General features: G+C 42.9%; 6 non-coding genes across 6 annotated transcripts; 2 read left to right on the top strand and 4 right to left on the bottom strand.

Annotated features, from left to right (window-relative positions):
• The first annotated feature begins 1,772 nt into the window (after window positions 1-1,772).
• On the top strand, window positions 1,773-1,844 carry trnaq-uug (transfer RNA glutamine (anticodon UUG)). Its single transcript has one exon. It is a non-coding gene; the product is annotated as a tRNA-Gln (tRNA).
• Window positions 1,845-2,470: 626 nt separating this feature from the next.
• Window positions 2,471-2,552, top strand: trnas-aga (transfer RNA serine (anticodon AGA)). The gene has a single exon. It is a non-coding gene; the product is annotated as a tRNA-Ser (tRNA).
• Window positions 2,553-11,860: 9,308 nt separating this feature from the next.
• Window positions 11,861-11,934, bottom strand: trnat-agu (transfer RNA threonine (anticodon AGU)). Its single transcript has one exon. It is a non-coding gene; the product is annotated as a tRNA-Thr (tRNA).
• Window positions 11,935-12,794: 860 nt separating this feature from the next.
• trnaq-uug (transfer RNA glutamine (anticodon UUG)) lies at window positions 12,795-12,866 on the bottom strand. The gene has a single exon. It is a non-coding gene; the product is annotated as a tRNA-Gln (tRNA).
• Window positions 12,867-14,836: 1,970 nt separating this feature from the next.
• Window positions 14,837-14,908, bottom strand: trnaq-uug (transfer RNA glutamine (anticodon UUG)). Its single transcript has one exon. It is a non-coding gene; the product is annotated as a tRNA-Gln (tRNA).
• A 1,536-nt stretch (window positions 14,909-16,444) lies between these two features.
• On the bottom strand, window positions 16,445-16,516 carry trnaq-uug (transfer RNA glutamine (anticodon UUG)). Its single transcript has one exon. It is a non-coding gene; the product is annotated as a tRNA-Gln (tRNA).
• Between the last annotated feature and the right edge of the window lie 1,100 nt (window positions 16,517-17,616).

Here is a 17,616-nt window from a genome sequence, read left to right as displayed (position 1 = left end):
CTTAAAGTTCTTGTAAGAGATGTGGACTGCTTGAGAGTTAGTTAATGTCTGGTTCTTCTCCTTTAAAGGGTTTTGACATATATAAAGTGGTCTCCCCTCACCCTGCCAGCAGAGGTCTGTGACCCCCTCCCGACGTCACCCGAGGCGCAGAGGTTCGGCCTCCGCTGCTGAAACCACGCCCACAACCAGCTCTCGCCGGCTGGAGCTTCAGCCATTGTTCAGAAGCGGTGGCTGTTTGAACAGCGAGGGAGAGTAGAAATGAGATTTTGCATCGACATTTACCCTCATAAAAGGATCAGTTCCCACAGCACGGACCCGGCAACTGCACACGAGTCAGCGGTAAGTTCCTTTTTTATGTTATTTATATTTACATGATCTTTGCATGGGCTAAGTATTTAGCTTAGCTCTGGAGCCCCGGCGCCGCATACGGAGCTGCAGGAGCTGCTCACGGACCGGCCCGGCTCCAGTGTTCCCTAACGGAGCCACTCACTCGTTAGGTAAATTAGTTATACATTTTTTCTGTCTGGTTTCAGATCTTCCAAGCACCTGAAGCTGTTCAACGACACCTTCAGAAAATTGAGCCAGCAATAGTGCATAAATGTTATTTATATACAACTCATATTTTATTTTTTTAACAATAAAGTTGCCATTTGTGAAAATTTAGTGTTGTGATTTATTTACAGTTAACATGATTCATCTGTCTTGTAACATAAGAAATGATGAGAAATCTTCCTCTGTGAAGACGAGGTGACTAAAGGCTGATTTATGGTTCCGCGTTACACCAACGCAGAGCCTACGGCGTAGGGTACGCGTCGATTTAACGCAGAATCGTAATTCAGGCTTTAAGATCCGTTTACACCGTGTAACTGAATGAGAGCGTCCGACTATCACGTCGGGGTGCGTGACATCGGACGCTCTCTGTCCACACTGAAACCGTTAAACTCTTTCTGTCCACACTGAAACTGTTAAACTCTCTCTGTCCACACTGAAACCGTTAAACTCGCGGCCAGTTAGGACAGTCTAATACAAAAAAAATAAAGCCATGGAATTGATTTTGCCGCAGAAGCTTCTCGTATGGGACACGTTTTGTGTACGACGCAATAATATTATTTGGATCTTGGAAAACCACTCTAGTCCTCTTCTTGGTGCTCAGGACAGGAAGGTCGACCATCTCTTTCTCACATTGGGTCTTATGCAGAAATGAATTTCGTTGCAGTTCCACAACTGACCAAAAGCCAGTCATTCTCCATTTACCTACACTTTAAAATGTCCAACTTTACAGGAAAAAAAGAAACATATTAGAAAGATTTTTTACAGGATTTTTCTCGTCATGCCCGCCGTTTTCAAGACATGTCAGTCACTAGCTCCACCACCAGACCCCACTAGCTCCACCACCAGACCCCACTAGCTCCACCACCAGACCCCACTAGCTCCACCACCAGACCCCACTAGCTCCCCCACCAGACCCCAGCAGCATCACCACCAGACCCCGACAAAAACTCAACAACCTCAACAACCCGGCTCATCTGGAGCCACCCAAAGACCTGGCTCACCGTCCGAACCCAGGGACCCACTTTTAAGCCCCCCCCCCGACCGGCCACTGGAGTGAAAGAGCCAGCCCTTGGGCCTGGAGGACCAGGGCCCTGGTACCCTAAACACCCAGACGCTCCTAGCACCATGGACAGCACTCTGTCAGATGCTCAGGCGCATATTGCTTTTCACTCATGTTCTGGTTTCAGGACCACAATAAAACCACAACAAGAGCTGAACAGGGTTCCATGGTGTAATGGTTAGCACTCTGGACTTTGACTCCAGTAATCTGAGTTCAAATCTCAGTGGAACCTGTCAGTCTTCCACACAACCAGGTACAAAGGTATCAAGGTTTTACCCACATGATGTTGTAGTATCAATCCACGAGGCTCCACCTCAAAAAACAACACGGGGAAATGGAAACATGGACACCATTAGACCTGCTTTAGGGGGCTGGAGTTACCCTAAGAACCTGTCGTTTTCAGCTAGTGATGCTAATGATGGTCACTGATCAATACGAAGGATCATTTCCAACAGTTTTTTCCCTTCACAGTTCCAAACAAATCTGATCAATTTTAAGAGATAATCAGAAAGAAATCAGTCTTAGAAAAGATCTGCTTCATTTATATCTGAGAGATTTGTGCTGGGTCACATGATGTCATTTAAGCTGGTTAGTTAGTTGACAGAGTTGTAGGATTTTTGACACTGTCAGAAGGTTTGAAAGGAGTGACGCCGTCCCCCAAAGTCACGGACTGTTTAAGATAAAGGCTCTAAATTGTCTTGTTCTGAAGATTCACACACACACACACACGCACACGCGCACACGCACGCGCACACGCACGCGCACGCGCACACGCGCGCACGCGCGCACGCACGCACGCACGCACGCACGCACGCACGCACGCACGCACGCACGCACGCACGCACACACAGCAGACAGGTTGTTGTGGCCGAGTGGTTAAGGTGATGGACTAGAAATCCATTGGGGATTCCCCGCGCAGGTTCAAATCCTGCCAACAACGAGTAATGTTTGAATGTGCAAGACGACTGCCTAATCTTCAGTTATTAACCATATCCAGTACTGTCTTTCAAAAGTAATCAGTTGGATTCCCTTGTGGTTCATTTTGTATTTTCTACCCAGCATGGTAATACCCATGGATGATTTTTAATTTTACCACAACAGGACAACTTATATGAAGCCATACATTTATTTCTAACACGAATGATTTGAAGATAGGATTTTTTTTTCGTTACTGCCGCCATTTTCAAAGCATGCAAGTTTCCGTAGTGTAGTGGTTATCACGCGAAAGGTCCCCTGTTCAAAACTGGGCGGAAACATGTATGACTTTACAATAATATTATTTGGATCTTGGAAAACCACTCTAGTCCTCTTCTTGGTGCTCATGACAGGAAGGTCGACCATCTCTTTCTCACATTGGGTCTTATGCAGAAATGAATTTCGTTGCAGTTCCACAACTGACCAAAAGCCAGTCATTCTCCATTTACCTACACTTTAAAATGTCCAACTTTACAGGAAAAAAAGAAACAGAGAGGTTTTTTACTCGTCATGCCAGCCGTTTTCAAAACATGTCACCATGTTTTTTAACAGTAATTTTGTTGGGTATTCCCCAGATCCTGCAGACACTCTGGCCTCCTGCGTCTCTGGTTCAACACAGGGTTGTTAGATATGCCCAAGTTTCTGATCTTTACCTGCTCATAGTCTATATGTGGAAGGTGGCCAAGGCGCTGGGCATTTCCTCCCGCTGAAGCAGTTCATGCTGTAAATGTGACGGGGCACTTTGCTGCCACTCTGTGTCCACAGTTCCTGTAGAGCAATTTTCACCTGTACGTCATCCCAGAGCTCCTTGTCCTCTCTCAAAACCAGAGAAGTGTGTGCAGAGTACAAACATGTACAAAATATGACTGTTGTGTTGCTAATACAAAGACACAACGTACAAGCACATGTTAAACGCTTTCCTAACCAGCTTTCTCCAACACAATGGTACTGCTTTTGGAAATGCCATAACACATGAGGAAGCAGAGGTTTCTGTGCATGGTTCAAAGAGACCACAAGGTGGCGCTAAAGCGCCACATAAACAAGCAGCAGTCCATGTCAGCTAAACCACAATGTTGAATATTAAGTCATTTACATATAGAGATGGTTTTCCTCTCCCTAAAATTGAGGACACCATAGTATGTCTGATTAAAAGCTGATATACACTCCTTTCATACTGAGTATGGTTCAGTATGAATTATAGATCGTAAAAATAAACAATAGACAAAGCATTAAGTCTTGTGACCCATTGGTTTCTGAAAAGTGGTTCTGAAAGCCATTTGTCTTCGTACGTGGCACAGCCATGTTGCATGGGAAGCTGACTGGAACCAAAAGTGGAAATCAGTCGACCTCTTTATCCGGCTGCAGATCTGTCAGAGGACAGACTTTTAAAGTTCTGATGCTGGTCTATAAAGCTCTGAATGGTTTGGGACCAAAATACATGAGTGACCCCCTGACCAAGTATGAACCTTCCAGACCCCTCAGGTCATTGGATCCAATTCAGAGTCAGAACCAGTATACCAGTATGGGTGTAACAGTGTAGGAGCTCTTGATCAATTTTTGTTAAATTAGTTTCATTGGCCACCAGAGGGGCCCAGATCAATTCAAATGTAATGCTTTATTTCTCCGAGAGAGAGAGCCGAGAGGCCGGACCAACTGGAGCTCCCAGCAAGGCAAGGCCAGGCAGGTTTACTGGTCAAGCCCATTTCAGTCAGTAAACGTTTGATGGAAAACATTGACATACAAGGTTTGTAACCGACTGAGATCAGGGTTTGTTTTTTTTTTTTTACGTTATTTTTTTTTTCATTATTTATTTTTATGTATTTTTTTCCTTTTTTAAATCATTCATTCAGGATTCCCTCCATCATCTGTTGACCTTCAGCGTCTGCGTCGGACAACTCTCCTGCGTCTGCGGGCGACGCGGGTCCTACGGACTCTCCGGCGCCTGCGGACGGGGCGAGAGCTCTGTCTGCGTCTGCGTGGCATTGTCAAAAGATGTGATGAGAACTAGTAAGAAGGAGTTCTATTTATAAACTCTGTTACAAGCTTGTTGATGGAATGGAATGTTAATGGAATTGATGACATCATATCTTCTTCAATGGAATTAATGACATCATAACTTGATGACATCATATCTTCTTCAATGGAATGAATGACATCATAACTTGATGACATCATATATTCTTCAATGGAATTAATGACATCATAACTTGATGACATCATATCTTCTTCAATGGAATTAATGACATCATAACTTGATGACATCATATATTCTTCAATGGAATTAATGACCATAGGATTTGGGGTTTTTTGGTTTAGTTTTTACTTCATAACAGTGATGATGTCATAGAAAAAAAAGAAAGCAGACTTTTAATTACTTTAAATGACAAAATAGTGAATAAGAGAATGATGACTGTAATAAAACACATCTTACAGGGTTTTTAGCTGTGATTTCACCTGATAAGTCTGGAAACCGCCGCAGACAACAGTGATGTCACAGTCATGTATTGATCATTGATGTGTACAGTCATCTGACAATGATGGCAGGATGAAAACGTCCAATCATGTGCTAACAGTGGAATGATGATCTTCAGCAGTTTCTATTCTGGCTCAGAGGCCAGGGCTTTATGCTCTTATACACTTTCTAAACCCACGCTGAAACTTGTGGAAATGCCTGTGAAACCCTTCGTGAAGCTTCCTTAAAACAAGTCCAGAAAAAGCCATTAAAGGTAAAACAGAGACTTGCTTGGGTAAATGAAATCAGACTTAACTCTAGCAGTTAAATATAAAAACACACCAGCTCAGGAGAGCAGTATTATATATGTAGTGGATATGGGTAAATGAAACAGTATGTATGGATATGAATGAAAAGAAAAAAGTATATATGGTATTATAATAGTATATATAGTATAAGGTCATATATGAGGTGTACAACATTATTGACATCTCACCCAGAATGAAGCAGATCCAAGTCGTACACTGAGATGTTTTTTATTCTGTTTTCCATTCATGTGTCCTCTGCCATTGTTGTAGGTTTTTAAAAATGATTATTGAAAATAACTGCAACAAAAAACAAACATAGTTATTACAAATAAAAACATTAATGTACAGTATCCAGGGAGAAATTTACAATTAAGATTATAACCAAAGCACAAAGGAATTGGAGCTAATTTGGGGTTAATGGTATTTGGCTGATTTATTGCAGTCACACTCATGAATAACGATCTATAATGACCCTCAATCAGAAGTGAAGATTATGAAAACTCATATCACATATCAAACTTAATGATGATTAACATCAATGGCCCCCCTACTTCCAAGTTTGATCCCAGAAAGTATACAAGGACCTGGTTGAAGAGCCACCGTGCTGCCTCTTCTGTGCGTTCTAGACAGTGCAGTGTGAAAACCCCTGCACAAAGCAAGTCTGTCTGGAATATACTGTAGTACAGGGGTAGACAGGCTGTTAACAGGTTTAAAAACCTGCACTGACAATAAATCTTGTGTTCAAAATCAGTTATTTGATGTTTACAGTTCATAAGTATATTGAACTACTTACCTAAGTTCTTACCTGAAGTCCCTTGAACCAACTGTGAACACTTATTTAGAAACCCAGCATTGGATTGAGAGAGTATTTCACTGTGGTTTTCATGAATATGTTGTAAAATGTATATATTTGTGTTCATTGTTAACTAAATATTGTTATTTTGTAACATTGTTTTGAATATATTGTTGAATTATTTGAATGTTAAGAATAAACTAATATCTGACTGAAACACCATGTTTGCCTCATGTTAAATATATGTTATATTCATGCATTAGGCCGCCTGTGTAGGACCAGTAATATCTGCAAACTGCTCCTTGACAAATAATGTTAATTTTATAATAGTGGCATACTCTGGCCTACACTATCTGTTGCAAATCAGCTGTTCCAAGAGACGGTTTACAAAAGAAACTACTTGAAAGTTGAGAGAATAGTTGTCAAATTTTCATGTGTGGATTGACTAAGGAATAAGGAATAGTTCACTCAAAATGTATAATTATGTAGTTGTCTCACCCTATAGTCTGTGGGCCAGTATTGATTGCAAAAAAATGAAGCAGATCCAAGTCGTACAGTGAGATGTTTTTTATTCTGTTTATTCTGCACAAACAAGACTGGCTTTCCTGGGAAACTAATTCACAGCTGTCTACGTATGAATGCTGCAGAAGGTTATTATCACAGAGCAAAGAAATTGCTAAGAAAACATTTTGAAATTCAGTAACTTATTGCAGTCACACTCATGAATAACGATCTATAATGACCCTCAATCAGAAGTGAAGATTATGAAAACTCTGATCTCTACTTTCAAGTGACCCATAAAAAAAAGCACACAGCTAAAGGAGTTAAACAGAAAGACACATCTTCCTGTGATGCCTTGGGCAGTTATTAGCAGTAAATACTTCTGAACAAAAGCATGCAGGTGGCAAATATTCACGTCAAATAATGACATATATGTGACAATTATGTAACAATGATATACACTACAAAGGTTTTAAGTCAGCGCTTCCAACCTAAAATCACCAAACTAATCTGTCCACAATAACACATTTCATCTTCCACCTGCAAACCACTGCAGCCGAAGCTAAACAAGTGGGTCTTATGGGGGAAACAATACTAAATAATAATTACAAGATTTAATTCATGTCAAATTTAAATCATATTTTAATTGACTTTATAAAAAAAGCAAAAATATATATCCAGCCGCTGTTGTTAAATCTACCAGTTGCAGTAATTGTGCCATGTACTTTTTCAAATGACTATTGACAAAAAAACAAGAAAAGAAACCAAAAAAAAAAGTTAAATTGACAGAACTTTTACATAAAACTCAAACACAGGGAGACGGACTGATGTTGCGCTGGACAAACCACCAAATACCAGCAAATAACCAAAAGAAACACGAGCAACCTCAATGAGAACTGTTTCCACCACATCCTTAGTGAGAAGATACCAAGCTGAAGGTGAATAACTAACTGACTCGGTCCAGAGGAATATTTACAGATAAATATACTGCTGGTGACGTCATAAAGGATCAAAGGAGGCAACATTTCCACCGCCATATCAACCTACGTCATATCAAACCTACGTCATATTAGAGACGCCCCACTTCACTCCCACATGTTCACCGGGGGGTTGTTGTCACATTGTGAGTGTCTAAAATAAGAGGCTGTGAACGGGTGAATAGGAAAAAGACTAAATCGCTTTGCAGAGCCTATAAGTGGCTGAACTAAAGAAATAAACTATAGGAGCGCCATCCATTTATTTGAAGGAGTAACTCGGTCGTCAAAGGACAGTATACGGATGTTTGTGTTGTTCAGTTATGATGAAACAAACACAAACGGGACAGTACACTCGGTAAGTGCGTATAGAAGACAGTTGTGAAGCCGCAGCTGCCGTTTACGACCATACCGCCATGAACCAGCAGAGGGCGCTGTTGCTACGTTTGGGAACATGTGCACATTCATCCTCGTTTGCAGCAAATCAGCTCCAGCTTCAGACGCGTAGCGTTCAAATGCTCTTTCATGGAGCCTTGGAACGTCATCAAAGAATGTGATGTCTTTGATGACGTCACGAAGAATAGTGGAAGAGGAAGCACACGTAATAGCACACATTAGAGTGAAGATGTATTTCTTTTCTTGTTATTATAAACACCAGAAAACCAGACACACAGCTGTTTAAAAGCACAGGAGCAGAAGTAGTGAAATTATTTTGCCACAGGACCATGAAAATATTATAACTGTAATGGCAATCTAACAACAAAAAATGCCATGTGAGGGAATTTGAAGACATTTCCAACTCATGCTGGTTCCAAAAAAAACTGAAAAACTGTGGCTTCCCAGCTCCTAATTCCCCTGCACCTGTGCACCTGTGTGTATGTGCATGTTTGATCCAGGCCTGGGGCCGGATTCATCAATATGTTCTTAAGAACGATCTTAAGAAATGTCTTAAGATCTAAAATTAAGAAGTTCATAAGAAAGTTCTTAAGTGCAATTCCTCAATATTTTCTTAAGAACCTTCTTAAGAACTGTCATTTCTTATGAATTTGTTGCAGCATCCTTTGCCGGACACCGGAACCTGCAGGTGGTCGTGGGTGGCTTGTAGCTTGCATTACGGAGCACAAGTCTTTCCCCGACCCTGCACCCCAACCTGGGACTTGCTGATTGGGCCGGAGCTTCGGGAGCTGCGTGCTGGCCTGCGGTCCCCACCCCTGGTCATCCCGTTGCTGGCCCCCCCTTCTCCTCCCTTTTCTCTCTTTTGTCCTGCAGGTGGTCGTGGGTGGCTTGTAGCTTGCATTACGGAGCACAAGTCTTTTCCTGACCCTGCACCCCAACCTGGGACTTGCTGATTGGGCCGGAGCTTCGGGAGCTGCGTGCTGGCCTGCGGTCCCCACCCCCGGTCATCCCGTTGCTGCTTCCACCTGCCTGCTGTGCTGTTGCCGTCCCTGACCCACCAGTCTGGCCCTCGGCAGGAGGGTCCCCCCTGATGAGCCTGGTCCTGCTCAAGGTTTCTTCCCTCCTAAAGGGGAGTTTTTCCTTGCCACTGTTTGGCTTAAGGTTTTTCTCCCACTAGGGGAGTTTTTACCTGCCATTGTTTATGTAATAACTGCTCGGGGGTCATGTTCTGGGTATGGGTCTCTGTAAAGCGTCTAGAGACAACTCTGTTGTATTAGACGCTATATAAATAAAATTGAATTGAATTGAATTGAATTTCTCATTTTTCCTACTTAAGAATTTCTTAAAATATGGCTGTATCCGAAATCACTAAATCAATTCAGTAGCTGCTCCAGCAGACCGTTCAGCAGTAGCAGCCAAGTATCCCAGAATGCATGTCGCACCAAAACAACAGCAGAAGCCGAGAGCTAAAAGCTGTTTTAATTTCCGCTGTAGTCCGCTGTAGTATATATATATATATATATATATATATATATATATATATATATATATATATATATATATATATATATATATATATATATATATATATATATATAATAGTTAAAAACATATTTTATTAAAAAAACCTTTAAAAAACACAGCTCTGTAGTAGGAAATTGAAGTTAGGCCATGGCAGTTACAGCCTGGTGTGGTGAGTCTTAGCGTTGTAATGCATTGACTGTCACCAAGCAGTCTTACTCAAATAAAAATATTCTATTCTCTCTGCTGTCCTGCAATAGGCCATCTACCAGCATGGAAGATGAGGGACATACACATAGCAGAGAGGCAGAAATGTCAGCGTCCAGAGTTATTTGTTTTATCACAATGTTATTAAGATATTGAAATAAATATACCATGCCATATAGTATGCTTTTTTTTCTTCCAAATATCACACTGCTATAAGGCAGCCAGCAGTTCCACACGCCGCGTGTGTGCCCTTATTTTGCACTGAGCACCTGCCCCCCAAAATGTCTGTGCACGCCACTGAAGATCCCCAACGTGGGCTCGGTTTATCCAAATAACGGCGGTTAAGAAATTTGCTCCGATGTTTTCGGGGATGAGAAGAGCCGCCGGCTCGGAGCAGCAGCAGCAGCTCAGACTGAAGTACAGACGTGATCGCCGGGTCAACCTGCGCCGTCGTCCCAGGGAGAAAGTGATCCAATGAACTGACTTGCAGCTCTGTAGAGAGGTACCGCTGGCTGAAATAAATCATTTAGGAAGATAAATGTTGGTTTAATAGATGAAATCTAACAGTTGTAGCTGCCACATTAGTTTGTCTGAATATAAAGTGAAGCTTCATGTTGTCATGCCCCAGAAGCTGCTGCTGCTCCGTCTGTACATCAGAGCCGTCACAATTTTAATCAATGTATTAAAATGAACATATCAGTCTATTGAATTTAATTTTGTTTTATTAAGCTACATATGTTTGGGTTTTTATTTAGTGCATCTCTATGTACTTGGTATACAAGATTATATATTATTCATTTCATTATATTATTATTATTATTCATTTCATTATATTCAGTGGATGCACCTGAAGCGAGACTTCACTACACCGATGCATCGCTCCACAATATTGCAGGTTTTTGTTTGTGCAAATGTGTTGAAAAAGGTGATATTAGAGGCTTACTTTTTCACAGAAGACATTTTAAGACAGGTCAAGGTTGTCTTAAAGTTAAGAAAAAAGTCAAGAACAAATTTGAGAACTTTTATTTCAAGAATACCATTTATTCTTAAGTTTTTTCTTAAGAAGAAACTTAAGAAAAAAGTTGAGAAAATACTTAAGAACTTTTTTGGAGAATATGACTTTTTTCTTCTTTCAGCTTGAGTTATGGTTCTGCGTCAAAACGACGCTGTGCCTACGGCGTGTGGTACGCGTCGACGCAGACCACACGCCGTCGCTGACGCCGTCACTGACGCCGTCGCTGACGTCGTCACTGACGTCACCTCCCAAAAATTGTAGCTACGCGTGGAGGCGACGCAGACCAAACACAGACCGAGAGGACTGTGATTGGTTCGCTTGGTAGCAACGCATTTCCAGTTTCCGGTTTGAAGCAGTTGCGAACTTTCAGCGCTCTTTTCTTCGTGTATGTGTGATTTTTTTTGTTTTGGTTTTTTGCACAATAGTCGTCCTTATCTCTTTGATTCACTGTGACCGGAAAAAGTCGGATAAACCATTCAGGAAAAGATCGCGAATTAGCGGTCACGGGGGGTACTGCACCGCGGCGAAATGGAGTGATGGAGAAGTCTGAAGGGTTCACAACGGTGTCACGGCGACTGCGTGTGCACGGCGTCGATTTGAAGCAGAACCATAACTCAAGTTTAAGACTGAACTTAAGAAAAACATGACACTTAAGAAGATTTTTTTTCTTAAGAATGTTTTGTGAATCCGGCCGCTGGTTTATAAGATTTTGAATTAAATGCACAGCCTCCCAAACCAAGTAGAGACCTTTTTAAGTGAGGTCAAACTTGGAAAGTATTCGACTGTCAGACACACCACGTAAAGAAATACACATTTGGTCAAGAAGAATTGGAGGAGTACCCCACCTTGTGGCACGAGTGAAGAACAGCAAAGTATTAAAGTGACTAAAAGGAGAAAAACCAGACATTACCTCCCTCTCAAGCAGTCCACATCTCTTAGAATAAGTTTAAGACTGGAATGTGCGAATTAACTTTGGGTAAGAAACCTTCAATGTGCCTTTCTTTTTTTTAAGCTACATGTCATTTTTCCATTTCACCACCACGGTTGAACCATGAATGAATGAGACATCTATAATCTTCTTCTCATCCAAAGACAGATGAGTCTAGAGGCTCTGCTGGGATTTGAACCCAGGATCTCCTGTTTACTAGACAGGTGCTTTGACCAACTAAGCCACAGGGCCTCCACAACCTCTCACTTACCTCGTCTCAGACATCAAAACAGTAAGACCTTTAGAGGTGTGACATGCTGGAATGAGAAACAGAAGCCATTGGTGGACCACACGTCCTAAAGGACAAGGCATCTGAATTTGGATAAGAAGGTTGAGAGTTTTAGTCCCTCTGTGGTTAAAGAGACTTGAGACAGTAAGTTCTAGTGTCCTACCTCACATTCACTCTTTACAGGTCACTTCAGTTTAGCTACCGTCTCCGGTTATTGCAAATATACGGAGAGAGTAGAGATTCTCCAAAAAAACTTGAACTCTTCACTTCAAGTTTTAGATTTTATTGACTAATGTTTGAAACATTAGTCATTTTTCAATGATCAGTGACCAATGATCAGACGAGATCGGGCGTATTCAGGCTGGTATGGCCGTAAGCGAAAGCTGAACCTGAAATAGCTCTTATACAGTGTAGTGCAGGGTATACGCGGGTATACGGCGTATACCCACTTATTTTTCAGTCGGCATGCGTATACCCACTTCTAAATCCCCTCTGATGCGCATCATTTACTGTCCTGCAAGCCAAATTTGTTTTCCTAGGATGGCGAAGGCATGACCCGCCCTACTCTGCCTCTGATTGGCTAGTACTCGTTGCCTTAGTTGGATTGGTTAGATTTAGGCATGAGGAGTGATGATTGGTTAGGGTTACAGCCAATCAGAGGCAGTATAGGGCGGGTCATGCCTTCTTCAACAAATATCAACTATCTGCCCTGTTGGTTTATCTCAAATGCAATTAATGACATACATGGGCCCGAAGTTTCGTGGATTGATACTACAACATCATGTGGGTAAAACCTTGATACCTGGTTGTGTGGAAGACTGACAGGTTCCACTGAGATTTGAACTCAGATTACTGGAGTCAAAGTCCAGAGTGCTAACCATTACACCATGGAACCCTGTTCAGCTTTTATTGTGGTTTTATTGTGGTCCTGAAACCAGAACATGAGTGAAAAGTTATATGCGCCTGAGCATCTGACAGAGTGCTGTCCATGGTGCTAGGAGCGTCTGGGTGTTTAGGGTACGAGGGCCCTGGTCCTCCAGGCCCAAGGGCTGGCTCTTTCACTCCAGTGGCCCGTCCGGGGGGGGGCTTAAAAGCGGGTCCCCGGGTTCGGACGGTGAGCCGGGTCTTTGGGTGGCTCCAGGTGAGCCGGGTTGTTGAGGTTGTTGAGTTGTTGTTGGGGTCTGGTGGTGGAGCTAGTGGGGTCTGGTGGTGGAGCTAGTGGGGTCTGGTGGTGGAGCTAGTGACTGACATGTCTTGAAAACGGCGGGCATGACGAGAAAAATCCTGTAAAAAATCTCTCTAATATGTTTCTTTTTTTCCTGTAAAGTTGGACATTTTAAAGTGTAGGTAAATGGAGAATGACTGGCTTTTGGTCAGTTGTGGAACTGCAACGAAATTCATTTCTGCATAAGACCCAATGTGAGAAAGAGATGGTCGACCTTCCTGTCCTGAGCACCAAGTAGAGGACTAGAGTGGTTTTCCAAGTCCAAATAATATTATTGCAAAGTCATACATGTTTCCACCCAGTTTCAAACAGGGGACCTTTCACGTGTTAGGCGAACGTGATAACCACTACACTACGGAAACTTGCATGCTTTGAAAATGGCGGGCGTAATGAAATCCTATCTTCAAATCATTCATGTTAGAAATATATGTATGACTTCGTATAAGTTGTCCTGTTGTGGTAAAATTAAAAATCATCCATGGGTATTACCATGCTGGGTAGAAAATACAAAATGTACCACAAGGGAATCCAACTGATTACTTTTGAAAGACAGTACTGGATATGGTTAATAACTGAAGATTAGGCAGTCGTCTTGGACATTCAAACATTACTCGTGGTTGGCAGGATTTGAACCTGCGCGGGGAATCGCCAATGGATTTCTAGTCCATCGCCTTAACCACTCGGCCACAACAACCGGTCAGCTGTGTGTGTGTGTGTGTGTGTGTGTGTGTGTGTGTGTGTGTGTGTGTGTGTGTGTGTGTGTGTGTGTGTGTGTGTGTGTGTGTGTGTGTGCGCGTGTGCGTGTGCGCGCGTGTCTTCAGAACAAGACAATTTAGAGCCTTTATTTTAAAATTGTTGGTTTTACTTTATCAGTTTGAGACATATTTTCATCCTCATTTTTTAAAAACATTTTGATGCATTTTCATCAACAGTCAGTGCAGTATGTTCATAGATCATACATCCACTTTCTTGTTTGCAAAAAGCTCTGGATGTATTTCAGTTAATCTCTCACAGGAATCTCATGTATGAGAGGAAGTCTTAAGTAGCAGAGGATGGTTTCAATCCATCGACCTCTGGGTTATGGGCCCAGCACGCTTCCGCTGCACCACTCTGCTGTTTAACCAGGATGTGACTCCGCCACACAGTCCGTGACTTTGGGGGACGGCGTCACTCCTTTCAAACCTTCTGACAGTGTCAAAAATCCTACAACTCAGTCAACTAACTAACCAGCTTAAATGACATCATGTGACCCAGCACAAATCTCTCAGATATGAATGAAGCAGATCTCTTCTAAGACTGATTTCTTTCTGATTATCTCTTAAAATTGATCAGATTTGTTTGGAACTGTGAAGGGAAACAATTGGAAATGATCCTTCGTATTGATCAGTGACCATCATTAGCATGACTAGCTGAAAACAACTGTATAAACATCATTCAAGAACATTCATGATATTAGATACATTCATCACATATTAAAGGGTTCTTAGGGACATTTTAGGGAAACTCCAGCCCCCTAAAGCAGGTCTAATGGTGTCCATGTTTCCATTTCCCCGTGTTGTTTTTTGAGGTGGAGCCTCGTGGATTGATACTACAACATCATGTGGGTAAAACCTTGATACCTGGTTGTGTGGAAGACTGACAAGTTCCACTGAGATTTGAACTCAGATTACTGGAGTCAAAGTCCAGAGTGCTAACCATTACACCATGGAACCCTGTTCAGCTTTTATTGTGGTTTTATTGTGGTCCTGAAACCAGAACATGAGTGAAAAGCAATATGCGCCTGAGCATCTGACAGAGTGCTGTCCATGGTGCTAGGAGTGTCTGGGTGTTTAGGGTACCAGGGCCCTGGTCCTCCAGGTCCAAGGGCTGGATCTTTCACTCCAGTGGCCCGTCGGGGGGGGGCTTAAAAGCGGGTCCCCTGGTTCGGACGGTGAGCCGGGTCTTTGGGTGGCTCCAGGTGAGCCGGGTTGTTGGGGTTGTTGAGTTGTTGTTGGTGTCTGGTGGTGGAGCTAGTGACTGACATGTTTTGAAAATGGCGGACATGACGAGAAAAATCCTGTAAAAAATCTCTCTAATATGTTTCTTTTTTTCCTGTAAAGTTGGACATTTTAAAGTGTAGGTAAATGGAGAATGACTGGCTTTTGGTCAGTTGTGGAACTGCAACGAAATTCATTTCTGCATAAGACCCAATGTGAGAAAGAGATGGTCGACCTTCCTGTCCTGAGCACCAAGAAGAGGACTAGAGTGGTTTTCCAAGTCCAAATAATGTTATTGCAAAGTCATACATGTTTCCGCCCAGTTTTGAACGGGGGACCTTTTCCGTGTTAGGCAAACGTGATAACCACTACACTACGGAAACTCACATGCTTTGAAAATGGCGGGCGTAATGAAAAAAAAAATCCTATCTTCAAATCATTCATGTTAGAAATAAATGTATGACTTCATATAAGTTGTCCTGTTGTGGTAAAATTAAAAATCATCCATGGGTATAACCATGCTGGGTAGAAAATACAAAATGTACCACAAGGGAATCCACCTGATTACTTTAGAAAGACAGTACTGGATATGGTTAATAACTGAAGATTAGGCAGTCGTCTTGCACATTCCAACATTACTCGTTGTTGGCAGGATTTGAACCTGCGCGGGGAATCCCCAATGGATTTCTAGTCCATCGCCTTAAACACTCGGCCACAACAACCTGTGTGTGTGTGTGTGTGTGTGTGTGTGTGTGAATCTTCAGAACAAGACGATTTAGAGCCTTTATCATACAGGAATGTCATGTATGAGAGGAAGTCTTAAGTAGCAGAGGATGGTTTCCATCCATCCACCTCTGGGTTATGGGCCCAGCACGCTTCCGCTGCGCCACTCTGCTGTTTAACTAGGATGTGACTCCGCCACACAGTCCGTGACTTTGGGGGACGGCGTCACTCCTTTCAAACCTTCTGACAGTGTCAAAAATCCTACAACTCTGTCAACTAACTAACCAGCTTAAATGACATCATGTGACCCAGCACAATTCTCTCAGATATGAATGAAGCAGATCTCTTCTAAGACTGATTTCTTTCTGATTATCTCTTAAAATTGATCAGATTTGTTTGGAACTGTGAAGGGAAACAACTGTTGGAAATGATCCTTCGTATTGATCAGTGACCATCATTAGCATCACTAGCGGAAAACAACTGTATAAACTGCTTAAACACAACATCATGTGGGTAAAACCTTGGTACCTGGTTGTGTGGAAGACTGACAGGTTCCACTGAGATTTGAACTCAGATTACTGGAGTCAAAGTCCAGAGTGCTAACCATTACACCATGGAACCCTGCTCAGCTTTTATTGTGGTTTTATTGTGGTCCTGAAACCAGAACATGAGTGAAAAGCAATATGCGCCTGAGCATCTGACAGAGTGCTGTCCATGGTGCTAGGATCGTCTGGGTGTTTAGGGTACCAGGGCCCTGGTCCTCCAGGCCCAAGGGCTGGCTCTTTCACTCCAGTGGCCGGTCGGGGGGGGGGCTTAAAAGTGGGTCCCCGGGTTCGGACGGTGAGCCGGGTCTTTGGGTGGCTCCAGGTGAGCCGGGTTGTTGAGTTGTTGTTGGGGTCTGGTGACAGGCGCACCAGAAACACAGATCAAAACACAGCTAAACATTAAGGTGACGGCGCACCTACAAAGAAGTAAAAAAAAAAAAAAAGTAACGCACCATACAGCATGAACTATAAAAACACCATAAAACTCAGATAGACTAACAGACAACACGTTTCAACTAGCAGATAGCCGATGCTACAATAAAAACCCCAGCCAGATCTGGCGTCATTAAATTAAATAAAGATGTTCTTGCCTATTTGACGCGAAGTCTGCGCCTCCCGTTTCGTCAAAGTCCCGGGCCAGTCCCCTCAGCCTCTGGTCTGTCATCAAACGGTGGACCCAGCACCGAGGCCGGTTTTAGGGGGGGGCAGGGGTGGGCTATGCCCACCCAAACGTGCATCCTGCCCACCGGCGTCTCCATCCCGGCGAGAGTGGAGAGCGAAGAGCGGAGAGCGGATGGCGGTGCGCTGCAGGCTCTAGGGCCACGGCTACGCCGTCTACGGCGTAGGTAAGATGCACTGGTAAGATGCGCACGACTTTGATCATTTTTGCAGATCTCCCGTGCATCACAGAACTTTGATCCAGTTTGCCTGAACCGAGACGTCTTATGGGGTCCCTCGTCAGCCTCCACGGCCGGGAGAGTGCTGCTCAACTATGTTTTAGATACCTGTCCCAGTTAAACTAACGCGGCTTATCTTCCCAGAGCCACCGCTCTACGTCATCGCCCCCAGAATGCATTGCGCAGGTAAAACATGGCGCCTCCCGCTGGTCAAAATATGTGATAAACATTGTAGATTTTTAAAGCAATTAGATTATTTCATGTGTTTCTAACAACATAT

This window comes from Cololabis saira, chromosome 11, assembly GCF_033807715.1.
Source record: "Cololabis saira isolate AMF1-May2022 chromosome 11, fColSai1.1, whole genome shotgun sequence".
In the NCBI taxonomy this organism is placed as follows: domain Eukaryota; kingdom Metazoa; phylum Chordata; class Actinopteri; order Beloniformes; family Belonidae; genus Cololabis; species Cololabis saira.
This window is presented reverse-complemented; position numbering and strand designations above follow the sequence as displayed.